Source organism: Ascaphus truei, chromosome 15 (assembly GCF_040206685.1).
Source record: "Ascaphus truei isolate aAscTru1 chromosome 15, aAscTru1.hap1, whole genome shotgun sequence".
NCBI classification, from domain to species: Eukaryota; Metazoa; Chordata; class Amphibia; order Anura; family Ascaphidae; genus Ascaphus; species Ascaphus truei.
This window is the reverse complement of record NC_134497.1, coordinates 39,910,222-39,933,468: the sequence shown is the minus strand read 5'-3', so window position 1 is coordinate 39,933,468 and position 23,247 is coordinate 39,910,222. Positions and strand designations below refer to the sequence as shown.

Sequence of the window (23,247 nt, the reverse complement as noted above, 5' to 3'; positions counted from 1 at the left end):
GTACACCGGTGAAAGCATAAAAAAACAAAACACACAAAAAATAGTGCAACTATGTATGAGCAATAATAATAATATAAAATAAAAATGCATCTCTAAGTGTGTATAATACCACAGGTAATGGGGCAGAATGGGTCCCACACAGTACAGATATTGAAAAAAGCCAAACCTCTCAACCTAGAGGTGCTCAGAACAATACATACACAAAACTACAGACTCTTGTTAGTGTGCTTTCAAGCAGTGATTATACACACTTAGGCCTCGTCCAGGGTTACTGCTTGCTGGCGGAGGCGCTCAGTACTGAGCCCCTACAGTCGCAATTAAGAGCGGCTTTAGTAGGGGCTCGCCTACGCTTCCGCAAGTGCGCGGAAGCGTAGGTCTTAGGGAAATTTTAAATTTCAGCGCTCGTTGGAGCGCAGGGCCGGTCACGTGAGCGGTTCGCCCAATGAGGGCGAACCAGCTCCGTGACGTCACTGGCCTGCCACCGGACGACGCGCTGTCTAAGGCCAGGGAAAGCTCCCGCTTTCCCTGAGCCTCAGCGCGCCTCAGCATGCCAGCGTTAAGCTTGGCCGCGGCCTTAGAGGTGCATTTTTATATTATTATTGCTCAAACAGAGTTGGACTATTTTTTGGTGTGTTTTGTTTTTTTATGCTTTGACCGGTGTACTGCGCTCCCTGACTTCTCAACACAAGCACGAATAGAGCATCAACAAGGAAGGTCCAGTGAAGGTTGAGCTGCAATTTGTCACCGTTTGTATTTTTTTCTACATTTTATATTATATTTAATTTACTGTGTTCTTGGTTGTTTTTTTATTTTTCTATTTATATTATTGATAGTACAAGACACTAGCAGGAGCACCTGGTGAATTTCTGCAATGAGCACAAGATTTCACGAACATCGGAGGAATGTGCTACACAGGTTCCACTTGCATAGACTTTCACGCCATTATAGCACTGTACATGATAAAAACCCGTGCACTTTGTCTATCATGGGAATTGAGTCCATTTCATCCTCCCTTATGGGGGTAATAGGTTTAAAAAGCTTTGCATCAGAGAGACCTATTGGGTGTATATTCTAGGGACATTGCATCCAAGTGGTCTAAACGACTGTATATGATAAAAGTAATTTAGACATCTACATCTGGACTCTATATGAGGGTTAATTCTGGAGGTCTGGCTTGAATGAGGTTCATCTCGTTCCTTCTAGAGTGGTGCCCGTCATCTTTCATATTAATTTATTTTCATCACACATTAAAACTTAATTTTATGAATGATATTTATTGTTAAAATTGGGATACACATCACAGACAATAATGGGAAAAAAGAGAAAAGTTGCGCCAAAAGTGGGTTATCCTACTGTTCAATATGTAGCTTCAGTCTTTTCACAATGCAGTTCCGCAGCCTGAGTCTCTCAGAGGTGATTCACCAACCTCTGTATAGATACTGGTAGAAAGAAGGGGTCCCCTGGCGCGTTATTCTGCTTGTGGCTCCACGACGTTTAAAGCATATGAAATAAAGGAGAGAAGAGAGGGGACCACAGTGAGGGAACAGCACAGTGGTTGTACACACTTCTTCGTTTGAATGGGGGGAGGGTGGGAAGATCAATGGGGGATGAATGGTAATAATACACTTTATGAGAGGAGACACACTCACATCAAATATCTGATATCTTGAGCTGATGTCCTCTCCTCTATATGTAACTGGGTTGATTGAGGGTGAGGAAAAGCCTCCTGGTATCCTCCTTAGCAAAAATAAAAGGGAAAAAAATAGTGCAATAAAATTTATTAACAGGTGAAAAAAAGAGATTTAAAACTTACAAGCGGCCGATAATTTCAAGCATAGGGAGGAGATGCCGCCAGACTCCACAGCGCGTCCCTTCCTGGGTTGGGGTGTCTTGTCTTGGCTGGTTCCCTGTTGGCAAGTTGTTCCTGTATGTATCTTCAGTGTAGGTGGCTGTAGTGCGGATGTCCAGAAGCCCGTGCACAGGCTGTGTCCCCCTCCGGCCGCCTACCCCTCTGTACACACAGTTTTCAGCTCCCTACTCCGTTGCGCGTGCGCATGCGCAGACGGCGAGACGCTGAGCCAGGAAACAGGGGAATCAAACTCCTCACTACGGTGGCTTGCAGTGACCAAAAAACGTCAAACGCGTTTCGCCAATGCTTCCTCAGTGACGTATGCAAGCGCAGGGTAGCAGCAGTCTTTTATATCCTGTAGTTTCGTCAATTTAACTCCGTGAGTGCTGGTTTTTCTCAGGCCACGTAAATAGGTTAATGGACTCAACTGTAACTAGTGTACAAACTAACACAAAACATAAGCAATGAATATAAATATAATATCACAAAAAATTCCAACATATTAGAAACAAGTAGCATGCCTAAATTTTTTTATTGATTGCAAGCCTTTTGGGTAAAACTTGAATGATTAAATACTTAAATAATTAAAATAAGGAAGATAGGATGGGCAGATAAGGAGGGAAGATAATTTTCTCTTCCTTGGATGGTGGGAGGATCAAGTAATCTGGTCCAATAAGACATGGGAGGCAAACCTGGTGCTCTACAAACGCTACATAGATGATATCATTATCATATGGAAAGGCGACCTCGAATCATTACATACCTTTTTCACCACTATTAATACTAATAATTTAAATTTAAATTTTACCTACAATTCGAGTATTTCTGAGGTGATATTTTTAGATTTAGAAATTTTTATTGATCAAGGTATCATTAACACTAAAACACATTTTAAAATAGTAAACTGCAACAATTTTATTAAGGCCACCAGTTGCCATAAGAGAAATTGGCTCGAGAACGTCCCCTACGGCGAGTTTAGACGCTTAAAGCGTAACTGCACAAAACAAAGTGACTTTGAACAACAAACAATACCGATGAAAAATAAGTTCCTTGAAAAAAATTATAACATACAAATAATTGATAAAGCACTACAAAAGGTAGGGGAGATAGATAGACAGGATATGTTAGTTTATAAAGATAAAAAGCCAAAAAACAAAGATGATGTTTTTATTCCTTTTATCACAACATACAGCACAAATTCTAAACAAATAGAAGGGATTTTAAACAAACACTGGCACATTTTAAAACAAGATGACCTTTTAAAAGAAATAATCGGAGATAAACCAGCGGTTATTTATTCAAAAACCCCAAACATTAAACAAAAACTTGTACCGAGTTTTTTACCTCCAAAGACCAAGAGCTGCTGGTTAGACCAACTAACAAAGGGTTTTAAAAGATGCTTAAACTGCAAGGCATGCGGAAACAATAGAGTAACAAGTACGAGAATAACTTCTTTTAATTGCACCATATCTAATTTAGACTATGTCATTAAATCACACATTACTTGTGATAGTAAAGGTGTGATTTATCTACTACAATGCAGTTGCAACCTGCAGTATGTAGGCAGGACAATTCGAAAACTCAAAACAAGAGTGGGAGAGCACATAAGAAATATATGCAATGGTTTAGAGACCCACAGTGTCTCAAACCACTATAAGAATAAACATAATCAGAATCCTGTCTGCCTAAAAATTTTCGGCATTGAAATAGTTAAACCCGATGGGAGGAGACTATATAAAGAAAATTAACAAAAGAGAATCCTTTTGGATTTTCACCCTCCAAACCCTGGCACCCAAGGGGTTAAATTTAGAAATGGAGGTTACTGCTTTTCTCCCATAATAATAAATTCATATTTTTTAAAACTTTTTCACCGATTATATAAAGTAGATCAGCTAGTGTATACTTCACTGACACATAATTAATTGTTTATTAGAGGAGTTACATTATTATTTTATCTTAAGACGTAGGGTATACGGTACTTTCACTAGTTGATGGTTCAGATGTAATAACTCTATGTCAAAACAGATGGCATTCCTAGAAAATTCTCTTTTATACCGTATATGAGCCATGTAATTTCTCCCCATGCTTTTAATTAATAATATTTTACTAAACCTTCAATCAATTTAATATCTGAATCCCTACAGTCTAAATTACTTTTTATATTTCAGGCTTTTCAAAGCATATTTTTAATAAGTACATATTTATATTTTAATGATAATTTAAGATAGATCAAGTCCCTGAGAAAATTATCTTCCCTCCTTATCTGCCCATCCTATCTTCCTTATTTTAATTATTTAAGTATTTAATCATTCAAGTTTTACCCAAAAGGCTTGCAATCAATAAAAAAATTTAGGCATGCTACTTGTTTCTAATATGTTGGAATTTTTTGTGATATTATATTTATATTCATTGCTTATGTTTTGTGTTAACTGTAACTAGTGTACAAACTGAGTCCATTAACCTATTTACGTGGCCTGAGAAAAACCAGCACTCACGGAGTTAAATTGACGAAACTACAGGATATAAAAGACTGCTGCTACCCTGCGCTTGCATACGTCACTGAGGAAGCATTGGCGAAACGCGTTTGACGTTTTTTGGTCACTGCAAGCCACCGTAGTGAGGAGTTTGATTCCCCTGTTTCCTGGCTCAGCGTCTCGCCGTCTGCGCATGCGCACGCGCAACGGAGTAGGGAGCTGAAAACTGTGTGTACAGAGGGGTAGGCGGCCGGAGGGGGACACAGCCTGTGCACGGGCTTCTGGACATCCGCACTACAGCCACCTACACTGAAGATACATACAGGAACAACTTGCCAACAGGGAACCAGCCAAGACAAGACACCCCAACCCAGGAAGGGACGCGCTGTGGAGTCTGGCGGCATCTCCTCCCTATGCTTGAAATTATCGGCCGCTTGTAAGTTTTAAATCTCTTTTTTTCACCTGTTAATAAATTTTATTGCACTATTTTTTTCCCTTTTATTTTTGCTAAGGAGGATACCAGGAGGCTTTTCCTCACCCTCAATCAACCCAGTTACATATAGAGGAGAGGACATCAGCTCAAGTTATCAGGTATTTGATGTGAGTGTGTCTCCTCTCATAAAGTGTATTATTACCATTCATCCCCCATTGATCTTCCCACCCTCCCCCCATTCAAACGAAGAAGTGTGTACAACCACTGTGTTGTTCCCTCACTGTGGTCCCCTTTCTTCTCTCCTTTATTTCATATGCTTTAAACGTTGTGGAGCCACAAGCAGAATAACGCGCCAGAGGACCCCTTCTTTCTACCACGGATACACATCACAATTGAATATTATTAGTATTTAGTTTGGTATATTTCACATTCAACATTTATTTATTACAAATCATGGTTTGGTAAGCCATGGCCGCCATCAGTCTCTATTGATATCTTCTTCTGGTCTTTGTAATAACACCTTGCTCCTAGTGTATGTAAATGGAAAACTTTTCTGTTCCATTTGTGTGTGTTTGTGTGTGTGTTTTTGTGTGTGTGTGTATGTATGTATGTATGTATGTATGTATGTATGTATGTATGTATGTATATATATATATATATATATATATATATATATATATATATATATATATATATATATATATATATATACAGTGTTCGACAAACCTATACATTTGCACGCCCCGGGCGAGAGGATTTAACATCGTGGCGAGCTCCTATTGGCCTAAGCAGCACACGTGTGATACTAGGTGGCGAGTAGATTTTTTTGTTCGGCGAGTAGATTTTTTGGTGATTTGTCGACCACTGTATATATATATATATATTATATACATACATACATACATACATACATACATACATACATGTAGAGGTATCAATACCGTGTTAGCCGAGCTTCAATAATCAAAAAATAAATATATGATACTGTTCTGTGGCTAACGAAATGCTTTTATTTGTGCGAGCTTTCGAGATACACTGATCTCTTCTTCCGGCGATGTTATAATGAATGAAGCAAGCAAAAGGTATACTTAAAAACAGTGTCTCTTGGAATGTTATCTGTGCTAGTCCTTCCCCCGGTGTGGATGTGTTTTATGGCTAGAGGTGTCAAAAGGTTCCTGAAAGCAAGTGATGTAAGAGTGTGTGTGTATCTGTGTGAATATAAATGATTGAGAGCCCACAGTATATACAGTGCTTTACAAAAGGTGTGTGTGGAGTGGGAGTTGATATAAATGGTGTGGGTAGGTATGGAAATGTGAGAGATTGTAGCACAACTAAAAGTGTGTGTGGATACTATGTGGTCCCTATAGGTGTATAGGGATTGAAAAACAAGGAGTATTAGTGTGTGTAAGAGACAGCTGTGTGTGCATACATATAGCACAGTATGTACAGACATGGCCTATAGCGCTCAAGAGAGTTCACTTGTGTCAGTAATGACTCATAAAATTTCGATCTCTGTTTAAGCCACCGCTAAGTGTCCCGAACAGTTGCATAAATTTGTATTCATGCAACCGTCTCTCTTTCGGTGTTTTAAGATTACCTTTGAGTATGGCAACCCTCAGATCGTTCATCTTATGGCCAGAGTCAGAAAAATGTTCGCCGACGTGACTGTCTCTTGTTCCGCGCGTGATGCTGTGGCGATGCAGATTCATTCTCTTGTTTAGCCCCTACATACATATATGTATGTATGTGTATATATATTCCTCTACAAAATCATAGTTGGTTGTTGATGACATGATAGAATTACAATATGTTTAATTTCCAACTATCGATATAGCTTTATACATTTATATGCATACTGTATGTAGAGGGAGAGGGGGGTTGGCCCGGTATTAAAGGGGTTGCTCCCCATATGGCCACCCCGACCTCACCAGGGAGGCAAGGGGTTAACTGGACTGCGGTCTTCTGCTCTGAAAATGCAGACTCCATCTGCTATGCTAATAAGTCATGAAGGGCAGCCGGATGATTGAGCACAAGCACTGTGATCAAAAGTTAACTGCCCTGATTGTTTACACTAGGAACCAAGTAATAATCAACAGACTATGCCACTCTAATTGTTACCTGAGGGCGGAGAGCATCAAACTGGAGTAGTTTGTAAGTGGTATATCTACACCTACAAACAATGAAGATCCTATCAGATACTTCATTTGGTAGACTGGTCGTCGCCCCTGATTTAATTATGGGGCTACAGAAATAAGATCCTCAGAGTCCCAGTACACATAGGCTAACTAGCTGGGGGGCACGGTTTAAACTGTGTCTCCACGTTAGGGATTGGATACAGATAATTGTTCACCAATAGTCTGTATTCAATGTTAAGAATAGGGTTACACAGGTACATAAACTGTGTCAACCCTACAGTTTTTAGTTGTTCTTCTGATTCCACCTGGAATGTCACCGGATTGCTGGAGAATTGCTAGCTGATACTTCTCCATTCCCCAACCCTAAGTAAGTGTTACCTTCTTGCCTGTTAATTGTACTATATTGCTGTGTTCACCTTTTTAAGGAATAAACATATTTTATTATATCTAAGCCTCGTTCAGTTCAACCCAGATATTTGCTGTACATTATATCTTGTCATAAGCTACAGGGACACTGTAACAATACAATAATGCTATCTCATTACATTAGTATATTGCAACATGGTTGGATTAATTTTGAGTTTAATATTTTAGTGTGTATAAATACTATATCACAATTATTTTTATGTTGCAATTAATGAATATACTATTATAATTAGAGATGTTATGTCTGTTCATTAGTTTTTTTTCAATATGTTGTCTTTAATCAATTATCAATTTTTATTGTTCAGGATTTATTACAGCGTTAGATCTTTTTGGTTTTAAATGTAGACATCTTTTTATGTTTTTTATTAAATGTCAGTCTGCTTCAGGGATATTTAGAACTAGCTTTTGTACCCGGCTTCGCCCGGGGAATGTAATATTGAATACATGACCCCATGTGTGTGTGTGTCTGTCTGTCTGTGTGTATATGTGTGTGTGCCTGTCTGTGTTTGTCTCCCCCCGCTGCCGGAACATGTTCCCCCCCCCCTGCTGGCGGCATATCTTCCCGCACTGTTGTGGCATGTCCCCTCGCTGCCGGCACATCTCCCCGCCCCCCCACACCCCGTTGGTACATCTCCCCTCGCTGGTGGCACATCTCTCCCTCCCCCCGGCTTGTACATCTCCCCCCGCTATCTAGCACATCTCCCCCTCTTACTCCCCCGCTGCCACATCTTCCCCGCACATCTCACGTCACACACCAGTGATTACCAACCTTTTTTGTTTGGAGGAACCCTTTAAGTATTTCGTAAAATTTCGGGGAACCCCTATCTGGATGACACATGTTCGACAGGGGTAAATCACAAAATAGACGTGTAAAGCAGTAGGGGTAATAAATAATAACTAACTCATACTTTTGAATAAAGAATGTGTATATATTTTGTAATGATTTTGTTTTAAACATCACCCCCCTGTATCTCACATCAACCCTAGGAATCAATGTCTCTCCCTCACTCCTCTCCCTGCTTCTCTCTCCCCCCCCCTTCCTCCTCCTCTCTCGTCTCCTCTCCCCTCTCCTTCCTTCTCTTTCTTGTCCCCCTTCTCTCTCCTCTCCCCCTTCCGCTCCACACACACTCTCTATCACGCCACACACACGACACACACACATACATACGTCACACACACACGCACGTCACACACGCACATGTGTCACACACACGTGTCACACATACACATGCACGTGTCACACACACACGCACGTGTCACACACACACACACGCACGTGTCACACACACACACACACACGCACGTGTCACACACACACGCACGTGTCACACACACACGCACGTGTCACACACACACGCACGTGTCACACACACACAGTCACACACATTGTTACACTGTCAAACACACATAGTGTGACAATGTGTGTGACAGTGTGTGACTGTCAAACACACACTCACATTGTCACACTGTCAAACACACACACACACACGTTTACAGAAGCAGAAAAAGCAGAAGCAGCCTCTCCCCCTCCCCTCCCATGCAAAGATTACAGAAAAGCAGCAACAGCAGCCTGTGCTCTCCGGCGCCACCGCCACCCCACCCCCCCCACCCCCCCAGTTGTAGCTCACAGACCTCAGGACGCTTGAGGCAGCGAGGACTGCAGCGTGCTCCGAGGGGAGGGAAGGAGGAGAGCGGAGGGGGGAGGTGCAGGGGCAGCAGTGAGTGCGGGAAGCCAAGCGGAACCCCTGGGACTTCTCCGCGGAGCCCTGGCTGAGAATCACTGACACACACATACACACAGCTCCGATCTGGACAAGGACACGCCCCCTCCCTTAGTAGCCCCAACCCCCGCCCCCTGCTCTCGCTCTAACATTACTGCTGTCCAGCAGAGTGAAACTAAGGCTAAGGCCCCGGTCACGGCGCTCTAATGCGCGCCCGCGCTTTTTGCTGCGCGTTCCGGCGATTCCCCGGTCTGCAGCTCACTGCAGGAGCAGAGACCGGGGGGGCCGTGGCGGAGGAGTGACGGGGGCGCGGCCATGACGTCACCCGGCAGGTTCGCCCTCATTGGCTGAACCGCCGGGGGGCGTGCCTAGCCGCTCGACGCGAGTTCCTGCTCTCAATTCTATTGAGAGCAGGAGTAGCTCTCGCGCGAGCGCTGCGGCCCCCCCTTCGCAGCGGGCCCGGCGCCATTGCGGGGAGGGCTCTCGTGAGCGCAGCGTCCGCCACAGCGGACGCTGTAGCAGGCAGCGGGGGCAAGGCCTTAGAATGTTCATAACTTGGGGGGTGAGTCACATTGGAAGCTCAAAATAGTTGCGTTGACCTACAAATCCGCAGCAGAATGTACAGTGAAAGTTTCGTGGTGCTACGTTTTGCCGTTTGTGAGATTTCGATGCTCCTGATATACAAATAAACAGAAAACAGGAATCCAACTTAGAATTATAGTATAGATACTAGTTTTTCCTATATATATATATATATATATATATATATATATATTTACATACATATATTATTGTGATATGTTATAGTTAAACATTATGAGCGTTATCCCTTTATAAGAAATTTGTTGTATTTATAGTTATTTTCCTCATCTCCTGTGGTATCTTATATATTCCCCACTTTATAGATCTGTTAGTTGAATAAGCAATTATTCATCAGGTGAAGGTTATTAAATGTATACGAAGTTACAGCGCAGGGGTTGATGGGTATTTTAAGCCGGTCTGTTTTTTTTTATGTGTACTCTTTGATAAACCACGTTCTCCCGTGCGAAACGCGTAAGAGTGGATCTCTTTTGCTGTTATGTGCCATTGTAGTACGCTCCTAGAGGTCACCACTAATAGGGTGTAATTAATATATTTAGCCAATCACCTGCAACTGCTTATTGGGCAGCTTGTGGGAGGCCAGCCCCTCCTTCCTATAGGTATACAATCTCTCAGCAAGGTCCCTGTATTTCACTATTCACTTTACTTGCAGACGTGAGTATCTTCACTGGTACTGTATACTGTATACCAGTTTTTAACTGCACTAGGTTACATAAGCTTGGATATATTAACCCCTTCTGGGTTTATTTCACATAACATTAGTATGCATTTAGCATAGGGACCTGCTATAGAGACTTACCTTGACGTGGTTAGCAGGCTTGGTATTATTTGATCAAAGGATGTAAACCAAAGGTCTCCTTTTATCTAATAGATTTTTACACACACACACACACACACACACACACACACACACACACACACACACATATATTTTTTCCCCCCATTTATTGCTATTCCAAAAGGGAGAAGCACAGGGATTCACTTTCTGTTTTTCGCAATATGGAAAGGGACAGCAGTGCTCATCGTAGATCAGAACAGGGAGTTAGAGCAGTGGTTTTCAATCTCGATTTTGAAATTCTGGGGAACCCCAACCCTCACTCTCCCCCTCACTCTCTGCCTTATGCCCCGCTCACTCTCCCACTGACACACACTCCCACTTACATAACACTCTCACACCATGTTTGTGGGACCTAATAAAGAGGCAATAAATTGGAAAAGTGCAATAACATATCGGGAAGAAAAAAGACATTATGATTGTTTTTTTTTACGGTTCTTAATCCTTAAATATGCCATTAACTATTAAAACGCTTCTGTTGCAAACTCACTATACTTTTGTGTCTGCTTCCAGACACCAGTCTGCCTACAGATCTCATTACTGATCTAACCAAAGCCTACTCTGCCCACACCGTCTGTTCTGACCATAAGACTGGCATGTATGTATAGGAATAGTTATGCAGGTTATGGATCTCCATGTATGCAGCTCTGTTTAAGTGGGTCACTTCTGAGTAGTACATGTATAGTGTTGTGTCACTATATATGCAGTGAGTCATCTGCTTCATGTAAGCCATATCTGTGCATAGGGGTATTCATATGGTGACCAGGTGTCCCGGTTTAGCCGGGACAGTCCCGTTTTTTTAACCTCTGTCCCGTTTTTTTAGTCTCTGTCCCGTTTTTTTAGTCTCTGCCCGGCATCCTGTAAAATGTTCCGTTTTTTTGTGGCTGTTCCGCTTTTGACCATCAGAGCAGGGGGGGGGGCAGCAGAGAGCAGACAATGCATGGAGGAGAGCAGGGGCCGGGTCTGAACTGCGGAGCCCAGCAGTGAGACCCGGAAGTGTCAGTGAGAACTTCCGGTGTCTGCTGCCAGGGCTCAAGATGGCTTCCCCCACCCATGCAGGTATGGTCCGGAATGGGACACACTCACTCACACAAAATGGGGGGGGGGGGGACAGAGAGGCATAGGCACAGCATGAGGAGAGGCAGAGAGAGAGACACACAGGCACAGCATGAGGAGAGGCAGAGAGAGAGAGAGACACAGGCACAGCATGAGGAGAGGCAAAGAGAGAGAGAGAGAGAGAGACACACAGGCACAGCATGGGGAGATGCAGAGAGAGAGAGAGAGAGAGACACACACACACACAGGCACAGCATGGGGAGAGGCACAGGCACAGCATGGAGAGAGGCACAGGATGGGGAGAGACAGTGTGGGGAGAGGTGCACAGCATGCGGAGAGGGGCACAGCATGGGGAGAGGGGCACAGCATGGGAAGAGGGGCACAGAGTGTGGGGGGGGAGAGAGATGCAAAGAATGGGGGGAGAGAGACAGAATGGAGGGGAAAGAGACAGAAAATGGAGGGGAAACAGAGAAAGGGGGGGAGAGAGAGAGAGAGAGAGACAGAATGGAGGGGAGAGAGACACAGAATGGGGTGGGGGAGAGAGAGACAGAATGGAGGGGGGAGAAAATGGGGGGGGAGAGAATGGAGGGTAGAGAGAGAATGGGGGGGGGAGAGAGCCGAGAATGGGGGGGGTGAAGAGAGAGAATGGGAGGGAGAGAGAATGGGGGGGGGAGAGAATGGGAGAGAGAGGGAATGGGGGGAAGGGAGGGGGGACAGAATGGGGGGAGAGAGAAAGAGAATGGGGGAAGAGGGAGAATGGATGGGAGAGAGAGAGAATGGGGAAGGAGAGAGAATGGGGAGGAGAGAATGGGGGGGGAGGTGAGAGAGAATGGGGGGGTTCACAGAATTGGGGAAGACACAGAGAAGGGAGGGAGACAGAGAATGGGGGAGAGAGACAGAATGGAGGGGAGAGGGAGAGAGAGAGAATGAGGGAGGGGAGAGAGAGACAGAGAATGGGGGGGGGGAGAGAGACAGAGAATGGGGGGAGACAGAAAATGGAGGAGAGACAGAGAATGGGGGGGGGGAGAGAGACAGAGAATGGGGGGGGAGAGAGAGACAGAGAATGGGGGGAGAGAGACAGAAAATGGAGGAGACACAGAATGGGGGAGAGGAGAGGGAGGGAGAGAATGGGGGAGAGGGAGAGAATGTAGGGGGAGAGAGAGAATGGGGGGGAGACACAGAGAATGATGAAAGACACAGAGAATGAGGGGATTGAGACAGAGAATGGAGGGGAGAGATTGAGAGAGAGAATGGAGGGGCAGAGAAACAGAAAATGGAGGAGAGACAGAGAATGGGGGAGGGGAGAGAGACAAAGAATGGGGGAGAGAGAGACAGAGAATGGGGGGAGGGAGAGAGACAGAATGGAGGGGAGAGAGAGACAGAGAATGGGGGGGAAAGGCACAGAGAATGGGGAGAGAGAGAGACAGAGAATGGGGGGGAGAGAGAGACAGAATGGGGGGAGAGAGACACAAAATGGAGGAGAGACACAGAATGAGAGGGGGGAGAGAGGAGAGGAGGGGGAGGGAGGGGAGAGGGGGAAAGAGGGAGAGAATGGGGGGGAGAGGGGAGGGGGGGAAAGAGGAAGAGAATTGGGAGAGAGGGATAGAATTGGGAGAGAGAGCAAGAGAATGTGGAGAGAGAGGGGTGGAAGAGAGAGGGGAGGAGAGAGAGAATGGGGGAGAGAGAGAGAGAATGGGGGGGAGAGAGAATGGGGGGGGAGAGAGAATGGGGGGGAGAGAGAATGGGGGGGGGAGAGAGAATGGGGGGGGGGAAGAGAGAGAATGGGGGAGAGAGAGACAGGGAAGGGTGTAATGAGAATGTAGGGGTGGGGAGAACGAGAATAGAGGGATATGGGGAGAGGGAGAGAGAAAGGGGTGTGTGTGTGTGTGTGTGAAAGAAGGGGGGACAGAGCGGGGTAGAGAGACAAAGGAGAAGGGGCGCAGTTGGTGATATCATTTGTTTTATAAAAAAAAAAATTTCATGTGTCCCGGTTTTTACTTTTGTAAATCTGGTCACCCTAGGTATTCACCTGTATATATTTATATGACCGGCCGGGCGCGATTACACAGTGAGATTCTGCTCCGTGTGTCATCTGTGCTTACTGCATTTGCCACTATCCATATATCTTTGCATAGTTATTACCCTGGGTCAGAGTACTTTTGGGGTCCTGTGTGTTTGTTTTTAGTTTATGTCTCTTTATCTATGTGTTTAATAAACTTATTTTATGGATATTCCGAGTGCTCCTTAGGGGACAACTTTATTTCTTGTTATCATATTATTCTGTCCCAGAGCACCACCAGCCCCCATTACTGGGAGCACATTGCTGGGGTTTTTGAGGTACCATTTACTTGTGTCCCCAGTACATTGATCTCTGGTGCAGGGTTTATGAGCCCTGTGCTAAGGGAACCAGACCAGGATTTGGCAGCAGACCCCAACACTCCCCCCTCTGTGTGTTATCTAACCTCTTGTACTGTATCTGTCATTATTAGGAGCTGGGGGCCCGGGGATAAAGGGGCGTGTCCGAAGCTGCGTCACCTGTTACCCACAATCCCTGTGTTAGCAGCAGTGGCCCTGATCACGTGATACAGGCGGCGCGCTCCGGTAAAGGAGGTTCCCTGAGTTACAATGTGTGGGGGTTCTTCCCCTGCAGCAGCGGGGCTCGCTCATTGGTTAGCGCAGGAGAGGCTCAGGGGGCGTGTTTGAGCCCCCGCCTAAGTCCCTGCTGAAGGGGGGGGCAGCTATACAGGAGGCGGCGCGCGGACACTCACCGCAGAGGGGGGATCCTGCCTGACTCTCCCGGCCCCTCCCAGCTGCTGCATGTGTGGGAGACGACGCTGCTGCTGCTGCTGCTGCTGCTGCTGCTGCTGCTGCTGCTGCTGCTCTCTGCCCGGCTGAGAAGGGATTGCTTCCTGCTGCTCATGTGCCTCCGGTCAAGAGCGACCACGTGACCAGCAGCAGCCAATCACAGTAATAATAATAATAACTAGCAGAGAGGTTCGTGTTAAAGGGGAAGAGACACCATGAGAGGGGCGTGGCTTCGGGAGTGTCCCTGCCGGGGGCGTGGCTAAGGGCTGCAATATAGTGCGCAGCATGCGGTACCGTACGTGCGTCAATGATAATTGGTTTTGTTAGCCAGACATTTGTATACGTGGGACGTGCGCACGGCCGCGAGAAAAGAAAATTGTATTTTAGCGCTGTTGCCACGCCACGTGACGCTATGAGCCAATCACAGCGTGGCCTAACGCTGTGATGTCATAGCCACGCCCACATCACAGCTTGCCCTATACAAACGTAATGCCCGCGCAAAGCCAGACATGTGCACGCCAGCGCTTACTATATAACAAGTCTTAGGCTGGGGCCATAGAGGGGGTAGCAGGGCTGAGGCGCGCTGACGCTGAGGCTCGCCTGCTGAAATCTACGCGATTTCATGCCCATGCAGACGAGCCAGCGGGCACGATCGGGAGGCGGGGGGAGACTGAGGGAGGCAGGGCAGTGACGTCGCTGTGCCAATCGCCCACGACGCACCAACGCCACGGCACCGTGACGTTGACGCTGCTCCGCGCTGATTGGATGTGTTCAGCCGACAGCGCTCTGAAAAATAGTTTGGCTGTCGGCTGAAAAATCCAGCGCCTCAGCACACCTGCGGACGCTCGCGTGAGCCCCCTCTAAAGACATCCTCATGGAGGATGCAGGGGCTCAGCGCTGAGCGTCAGCACGGCTTAGCGCGGTCTCCCCTTCTATGGACTCGGCCTTAGGCAGCGCTTATAGTGACAGCGACAAAACGGTGACATAATTCTGCGGTCACTGGAAAAATCAAATTGACTTCCAGCGATCACGACCAAGCCGGGAGGGGGGCGTGTCGTTGACTGGATCGGGGTTGTGTCTGTGTGTCTGTTTCCCTCCCTTTTCTCTCCCCCCCTTCCCTCCTCAATCTCCCCCCCCCCTCCCTCAATATCCCCCCTTCCCTCCTCAATCTCCCTCGCCCCTTCCATCCTCAATCTCCCCCGCTCCCTTCCCTCCTCAATCTCCCCTGCCCCTTCCCCCCTCACTCTCCCCCGCCCCTTCCCCCCTCACTCTCCCCCGCCCCTTCCCCCCTCACTCTCCCCCGCCCCTTCCCCCCTCACTCTCCCCCGCCCCTTCCCCCCTCACTCTCCCCCGCCCCTTCCCCCCTCACTCTCCCCCGCCCCTTCCCCCCTCACTCTCCCCCGCCCCTTCCCTGCTCAATCTCCCCCACCCCTCCCTTCCCTCCTCAATCTCCCCCACCCCTTCCTTTCCTCCTCAATCTCCCCCACCCCTTCCTTTCCTCCTCAATCTCCCCCACCCCTTCCTTTCCTCCTCAATCTCCCCCACCACTTCCTTCCCTCCTCACTCTCCCCCTTCCTTCAACAGAATACCAAAAAAGAAGGGTCTAGACCCCACGTCTATAAACAAAGTACATAATGATTAGTAGAGCACAATAGCGACCACAGTGGACCTAGCAAGAGCCACCAATGGAGCTACAAATAGGGTATATAATTGGAGCACAAAGATTGCAGAAAGCAACCCAGATTGAAGTCCTCATTTAGACCCCTAGGCGACATTGTGTTCAATTTGTAGATCATCTTGGCCTCTAATTGCAACAAGAGTTTGTTTCTATCCCCGCCTCTCGGATGGGCATGGGCTTGCGCAATCGGCATGCATCGTAATGTTGTGAGACTATGTTTTTTTTCTTTAAAGTGTCTCGCAACCGGTAAATGCTTTAAATCTTCACCCGCATCTGTACTCAGAAGGGCTTTCCTGATGGTCGAACGGTGCATAGCAATGCGCTCCTTAAGCATTCTCAATGTTTTCCCTATATAGTAGAGGCCACAGAGACACTTAATAAAGTACACCACAAATTTAGATTCACCGTTTTAGAAAGTCATGAATCTTGATATAATTCCTATTGTGTGGGTGTTTCAACGTCTTGCCTACCACCATAAAATTGCAGTTAACACAGCCATGACATCTATACTGTACACCCCTATGGTTTTGGATAACCAGGAGTTTGTGTTAACCAGCAGTTTGTGCTGCTGTAGGGAAGGCCCCTTAGGTAGGGACCCTGCCCTTAGCAGAGTGTAGTCAGGGACACAGCTGCAATGCTGCGTGTTCTGACAAGAAGGGTCAGTGTTGCAGTGAATCATTCTTTGCAGAGACAGAGACTGTCTGTCTGGGTGGTGACATCATCAGAGAGGGAGACCATCCACCATGAGGAGGACACCATCGCTGCAGCTTCGGCGCTGGACACAGACGGGTCCTCTTCCATTGTTCTACGGTACCCGGGTGCAGGAGCACTGGGCAGTTTTCATCAAAATCACCAAGTGCATCACCTATACATTTCATCTTAGTGGGCAGCGCTGTTCCACACTTGTGTGGGGGTGCAGGTCTATTGGTGACTTTTGGGGACTCCTGAGTACACAGGGTGTGTGGGTTAAAGCCCTGCGAGGTGACCGGGTAGTTGTGCCTAGTAGTGTTACAGGGTGACACAAATGTTGCTGTTGATGTCATATTGTGATGTGATATGTTTGTGTTCTGTTGCCCATATAGTAAACCTGTTTTATATATACCTTTGGTGTATGTGGTTAATATATGTGGGTCCTGTGTTAGGGGTCATTCTACCCTTAGAATCCTACACAGGTGGAGTCGCTGTTTATGTAAGATCGTTCCAGAGGATACACCCCAGGCTCTCACTGGTGGATGTTCAGGCCTCCTGTGAACCTGACACGTAAAAGTACCACACACCTGGTAACATACATATAGATCTCCTTCACATGCACTCTATCGGCGATGGGGGGGGGGGGGGGAATATGTGTTACATAAGTATAGATATAGGTTAAAGTATCTGTTGTCTAAATTTAGCATAGGTTGAACTTGATAGACGAATGTCTTTTTTCAACCTCATCTACTATGTAGAAAACAGCAAATCCAAGATGTTTTATAACCAGACAATCAAACAGAATCAACAGAATACCAAAAAAGAAGGGTCTAGACCCCACGTCTATAAACAAAGTACATAATGATTAGTAGAGCACAATAGCGACCACAGTGGACCTAGCAAGAGCCACCAATAGAGCTACAAATAGGGTATATAATTGGAGCACAAAGATTGGATCTCGTCACAGAAAGCAACCCAGATTGAAGTCCTCATTTAGACCCCTAGGCGACATTGTGTTCAATTTGTAGATCATCTTGGCCTCTAATTGCAACAAGAGTTTGTTTCTATCCCCGCCTCTCGGATGGGCATGGGCTTGCGCAATCGGCATGCATCGTAATGTTGTGAGACTATGTTTTTTTTCTTTAAAGTGTCTCGCAACCGGTAAATGCTTTAAATCTTCACCCGCATCTGTACTCAGAAGGGCTTTCCTGATGGTCGAACGGTGCATAGCAATGCGCTCCTTAAGCATTCTCAATGTTTTCCCTATATAGTAGAGGCCACAGAGACACTTAATAAAGTACACCACAAATTTAGATTCACCGTTTTAGAAAGTCATGAATCTTGATAGAATTCCTATTGTATGGGTGTTTGAACGTCTTGCCTACCACCATAAAATTGCAGTTAACACAGCCATGACATCTATACTGTACACCCCTATGGTTTTGGATAACCAGGAGTTTGTGTTAACCTCAGACCCTGTGGGGAAATATGCTGTCAACTGGTCCCCGACACTGGGTCCCCTTTTGTAACAAGAGTGGTGGATTTTTAAAGTACTTGTCAATCTTGTTGTCGTTATGTAAAATAAACCAGTTGTCGCGTACTGTCTGCTGAATGAAGTTGGAGGCCGTACTAAACGTCATCACTATATTAAATCTATCATCTCGTACCTACATGGAGGGGGTCGTCCCTAGATGGTATCTTAGATTTCTCCAGGGCAAGCTTGATTTCCCTTTCATCATAGCCCCTATCATGAAAGCGGGCTGCCATCTTCTCTAATGCTGCCTCTACTTCCACGGGATCACTGGTGATTCTACGTACCCGTAACATTTGAGAGTATGGTAACCCCTTTTTGAGTGGCTGCGGGTGATGGCTTCTGGCATACAACAAAGAGTTTTTGTCCGTTGGTTTGTTAAAAATCCTGGTGCCCGATACGCCATCCTGAATGAAGACCACTTTATCCAGATATGTGATTTCAGGACGGCTATGACAGGATGTGAATCGAATAGTAGACGAGATTGTATTAAGATGTGTCACAAACTCCATGAACTCCTCTTCGTCACCAGTCCATATTATAAAGATATCGTCTATATACCAAGTGTAGTGTAAAATACACTCTGCATGGGGCGCATCCATCAGGAGGTGCGTCAGTTCGTAAACATCCATGTAGAGATTTTCATAGGATGGGGCCATATTAGACCCCACTGCTGTTCCCATGTGCTGCAAATAGAAACCTCGTTCAAATCTAAAATAGTTTTTATGTAAAATTTCAATCAATAGTAAGATGAATTCTGAAGGAAGTCCATTATATTTAGTCGAGCAGCTGAAGTGGTATCTGATGGCCTCCATACCCTCGTCATGCGGTATACTAGTATATAGATTAGATACATCCAGTGTGATCAGCAACACCTTATCCATTTTCACTGTGAGTTTCCTGAGTTTGGTAATAAAATCAGTAGTGTCCCGGACATAGGAGGACATTCTCTTCACAAATGGTTGCAATTAAAAATCCACAAATTGGGAGAGGGGATAGCATAAAGAACCACTTGCTCGCGCATGCGCAGAAGCAACACGGTGGCCATCTTGCGTTTGGTGTTAGGATCGCGCATGCGCAGATGCGATGAGGCGGCCATTACAGGGAGTGAGAAGAGGCACTCCATAGTCAGGGACATCCCCCAGTTCTCACATGCGCAGTTAGCAGCGGCGTCGGCCATTACAGATCGCGCACGCTGCCCCAATGGTAAAGAGGGCCATGGAGGACTACAGACCCCGAAGGCATAGAGGCAGGTAGGCCACCTGACGCTAGGGGGCCAATAGGGCTTGCAGCTTCTGCTGCTGGAGAAGATACATTGTTGCGCACAGACCATGCGAGTCAATTGGTGCTGGGATAAGGTAGGGGGAGGTAGTGTGTGTAGGGAGCCAGTGCTCCTACACTAGGCCAGGTTACCTCCTAGGCCACAGCTAGGCCCAACTCACCTTTCAGTTTGTGCTGCTGTAGGGAAGGCCCCTTAGGTAGGGACCCTGCCCTTAGCAGAGTGTAGTCAGGGACACAGCTGCAGTGCTGCGTGCTCTGACAAGAAGGGTCAGTGTTGCAGTGAATCATTCTTTGCAGAGACAGAGACTGTCTGTCTGGGTGGTGACGTCATCAGAGAGGGAGACCATCCACCATGAGGAGGACACCATCGCTGCAGCTTCGGCGCTGGACACAGACGGGTCCTCTTCCATTGTTCTACGGTACCCGGGTGCAGAAGCACTGGGCAGTTTTCATCAAAATCACCAAGTGCATCACCTATACATTTCATCTTAGTGGGCAGCGCTGTTCCACACTTGTGTGGGGGTGCAGGTCTATTGGTGACTTTTGGGGACTCCTGAGTACACAGGGTGTGTGGGTTAAAGCCCTGCGAGGTGACCGGGTAGTTGTGCCTAGTAGTGTTACAGGGTGACACAAATGTTGCTGTTGATGTCATATTGTGATGTGATATGTTTGTGTTCTGTTGCCCATATAGTAAACCTGTTTTATATATACCTTTGGTGTATGTGGTTAATATATGTGGGTCCTGTGTTAGGGGTCATTCTACCCTTAGAATCCTACACAGGTGGAGTCGCTGTTTATGAAAGACATTTCCAGAGGATACACCCCAGGCTCTCACTGGTGGATGTTCAGGCCTCCTGTGAACCTGACACGTAAAAGTACCACACACATGGTAACATACATATAGATCTCCTTCACATGCACTCTATCGGCGATGGGGGGGGGGGGGGAATATGTGTTACATAAGTATAGATATAGGTTAAAGTATCTGTTGTCTAAATTTAGCATAGGTTGAACTTGATGGACGTACGTCTTTTTTCAACCTCATCTACTATGTAGAAAACAGCAAATCCAAGATGTTTTATAACCAGACAATCAAACATGATGTACACATTAAAAATGATATAATTGGCAAGGGATAGAGAAACAGACTGTGCACCCATGACATTAAGTCACAGGAACATGGCAAAACCAAGGTAACCGTTCATGCCCCGTGGTAACATGGATCCCAGTTGAACAATCCAGCGACACTCTCTCTGCAGGAGGGCTCTCTCCAAATCGCCCCCCCCCTCTAATACCAAGTGATAGTTTATCAGTGACATAAGCAGAGAGAGCAGCGCTGTCAGCCCCATGTACCTGTAAAAAATGTCTTGCCACAGATGATATTTTCTTGAAAGAATCTGGGTCCCTCTGTGCAAACCTAATATTGTGAGGTGTGTTCGAGTACTCTAAAGCGGAATTCCCTAGTCGTCATGCCCACATAGATTGAATTACATGGACACGTCAGACAGTACCGCCTTAGATTTGCAATTGAGAAAATAGTGTATTTTAAATTCTCGAGATTTTGTACTATCTGAAAATGAGACTGTCTGTCGCATAAAGCGGCGAGCCGTACGGGCATTGCATTTATAAAACCCCTTTTTATTAAAGGTTGACAGAAAAGTAGGATTCGCAGGTGGGATATAATGACTGTGTGCCAGTCTATCCCTTAAGAGAGGAGATCTCCTTCTAGTCATGTTAACACTTTCCCCAAGATGGATTTAAGCTCTGGGGCAGTCATGAAGATTTGCCAATGATCTTGTAAAATTTTCCACACGTGTGTCCATTGTTGGTTACAAGCACCAATAAATCTTATTTTCTTTTGTGAGAAATTGGCTGTATCTCGTGGTTTCAACAAAGTAGCCCTATTGCATTTTAGGCTACGTTTAAGGCCTTTATTGACACAAGTTTGCCTGTAACCCGTTTGTTTAAATCTAGCTTGCAACGCTTGACATCTAATTTTGAAAGTGGCTTCTGTCGAACAATAACGCTTCAGACGCAAAAATTCACTAGTAGGGATACCTTGTGATTAGGGTGGAAGCTAGACGCATGTAAAATTGTGTTGGTGGAACTTTCTTTCCTGAAATGTGTGGGAGACATTGCTGGCTGTTGCTCTCTGCCCGGCTGATGCTCGTAATTTAGTGGGCGCACTTGCCGGCCGATAGGGGGGAAGACTGTGAAAACAATGTTTTCGGGCCGCTACTGCTCAGTCTGCAATGTATGTATGTGTATATATATATGTGTGTGTGTGTGTGTGTTAATAAATGTTAATAAGTAATTCCTTCCCCACACATCTATCTCTTTCCATTTTGTTCTTCCCACCTCCGTTCCTATCCTCTCTTCCTCCCGTCCCTCATGTCCTCTTACCGCTGTAAGATGTAGAGTAAACTCTAAACTCTTTTTACACATGTCTTTTTCTTTAATTTATAAATAATAAATTAATAACTCATACAATCTACACACAAACACACATACCACTCCAAACCTGTCGCTCACAGCAGCATGGAGCGTACACACAAAGTGTACGTCACGTGCACGAGCGTTCGCACAGGCGCACGCGCTAACTATAGAACAAGCCTGAGAAAGGATTGCTTCCTGCTGCTCATGTGCCTCTAGTCTAGAGCGACCACATGACCATCAGCAGCCAATCACAGTAATAATAATAATAACCAGCAGAGGGGTTAATGTTAAAGGGGAAGAGACACCATGAGAGTGTCCCTGCCGGGGGCGTGGCTCGAGGACTCTAGTCCTCGAGGGCTGCAAACAGGCCACGTTTTATGGATATCCCTACTTCAGCACAGCTTGCTCAATTAGTGTCTCAGTCATACTGAGCTACTAATTGAGCCTGCTGTGCTGAAGTAGGGATATCCTGAATACCTGGCCTGTTTGCGGCCCTCGAGGACTGTAGTTGTGCAGGCCTGGCTAAGGCCCTGCTGTACGCGACTGCACACCCACCTTGCTTCCCGGTGGCGCGTGCACAACGCTTCACCGCGATCTGCAAACTTTATGTACCTTTTTCCGGTGCGGGGGGGTGTGGCGAAGATGGGCCGGGTGGGCGTGGCCAAGACGGCATTGATTGCTGGGAGACATAGGGCTGAAGGGGAAAGAGACAGCTGGAATACACAGGGCTGGAGGGGACAGAGACCGCTGGAATACACAAGGATGGAGGGGAAAGAGACTGTTGGGAGACCCCAAGCATGGCCCACAGCCTGTTCTGCGGAACCAATCCCATGGGATTAACCCTTGTATTACCAGAACTGCAGAGAAGGGTCGTTCCCTCCCTGATATATAAACAGTGCAGTATAACATACAGGTCGTCTTCGGCTGCCTCTCTACATCACCACTCTGAGAGGCCATATGACGGGACATCTGCTTCAAGGAAGATCACTTGTGCCACTACGTGAGGGGCCACCTACCTTTAGGAGAACGACGCCTTCCAAATATCATCCGAGGGTGTTCAGACGACGACTGTATCCCCGACCTGTACTGGTGTTTGGTAACTCATGTCATGTTTCATGGAATGCTTATATTGTCTAACTTGATGTACGCAGATTACTTACCCTTTTCATTATATTTTATACTAAAATTTACTTTACAATGAGCGTTGTGCGCTGTTGTCTTGTCTTTATTCTCTGATTCTAGTAGCAGTTTCTGCTGTTCAACTCCTCAGCGATTGGCTGTTCCTCCTTTTTATATG

At 46.1% G+C, this 23,247-nt stretch overlaps 1 protein-coding gene across 2 annotated transcripts in view; it reads right to left on the bottom strand.

Annotated features, from left to right (window-relative positions):
• Positions 1 to 14,661, bottom strand: part of LOC142466835 (uncharacterized) — a 36,519-nt gene extending 21,858 nt beyond the window's left edge. For both annotated transcript variants that reach the window (XR_012788240.1, XM_075572335.1), the window contains exon 1: positions 14,298 to 14,661. The gene's annotated coding sequence lies outside the window, so the exon portion shown is untranslated. The remainder of the gene's footprint in view (positions 1 to 14,297) is intronic.
• Between the last annotated feature and the right edge of the window lie 8,586 nt (positions 14,662 to 23,247).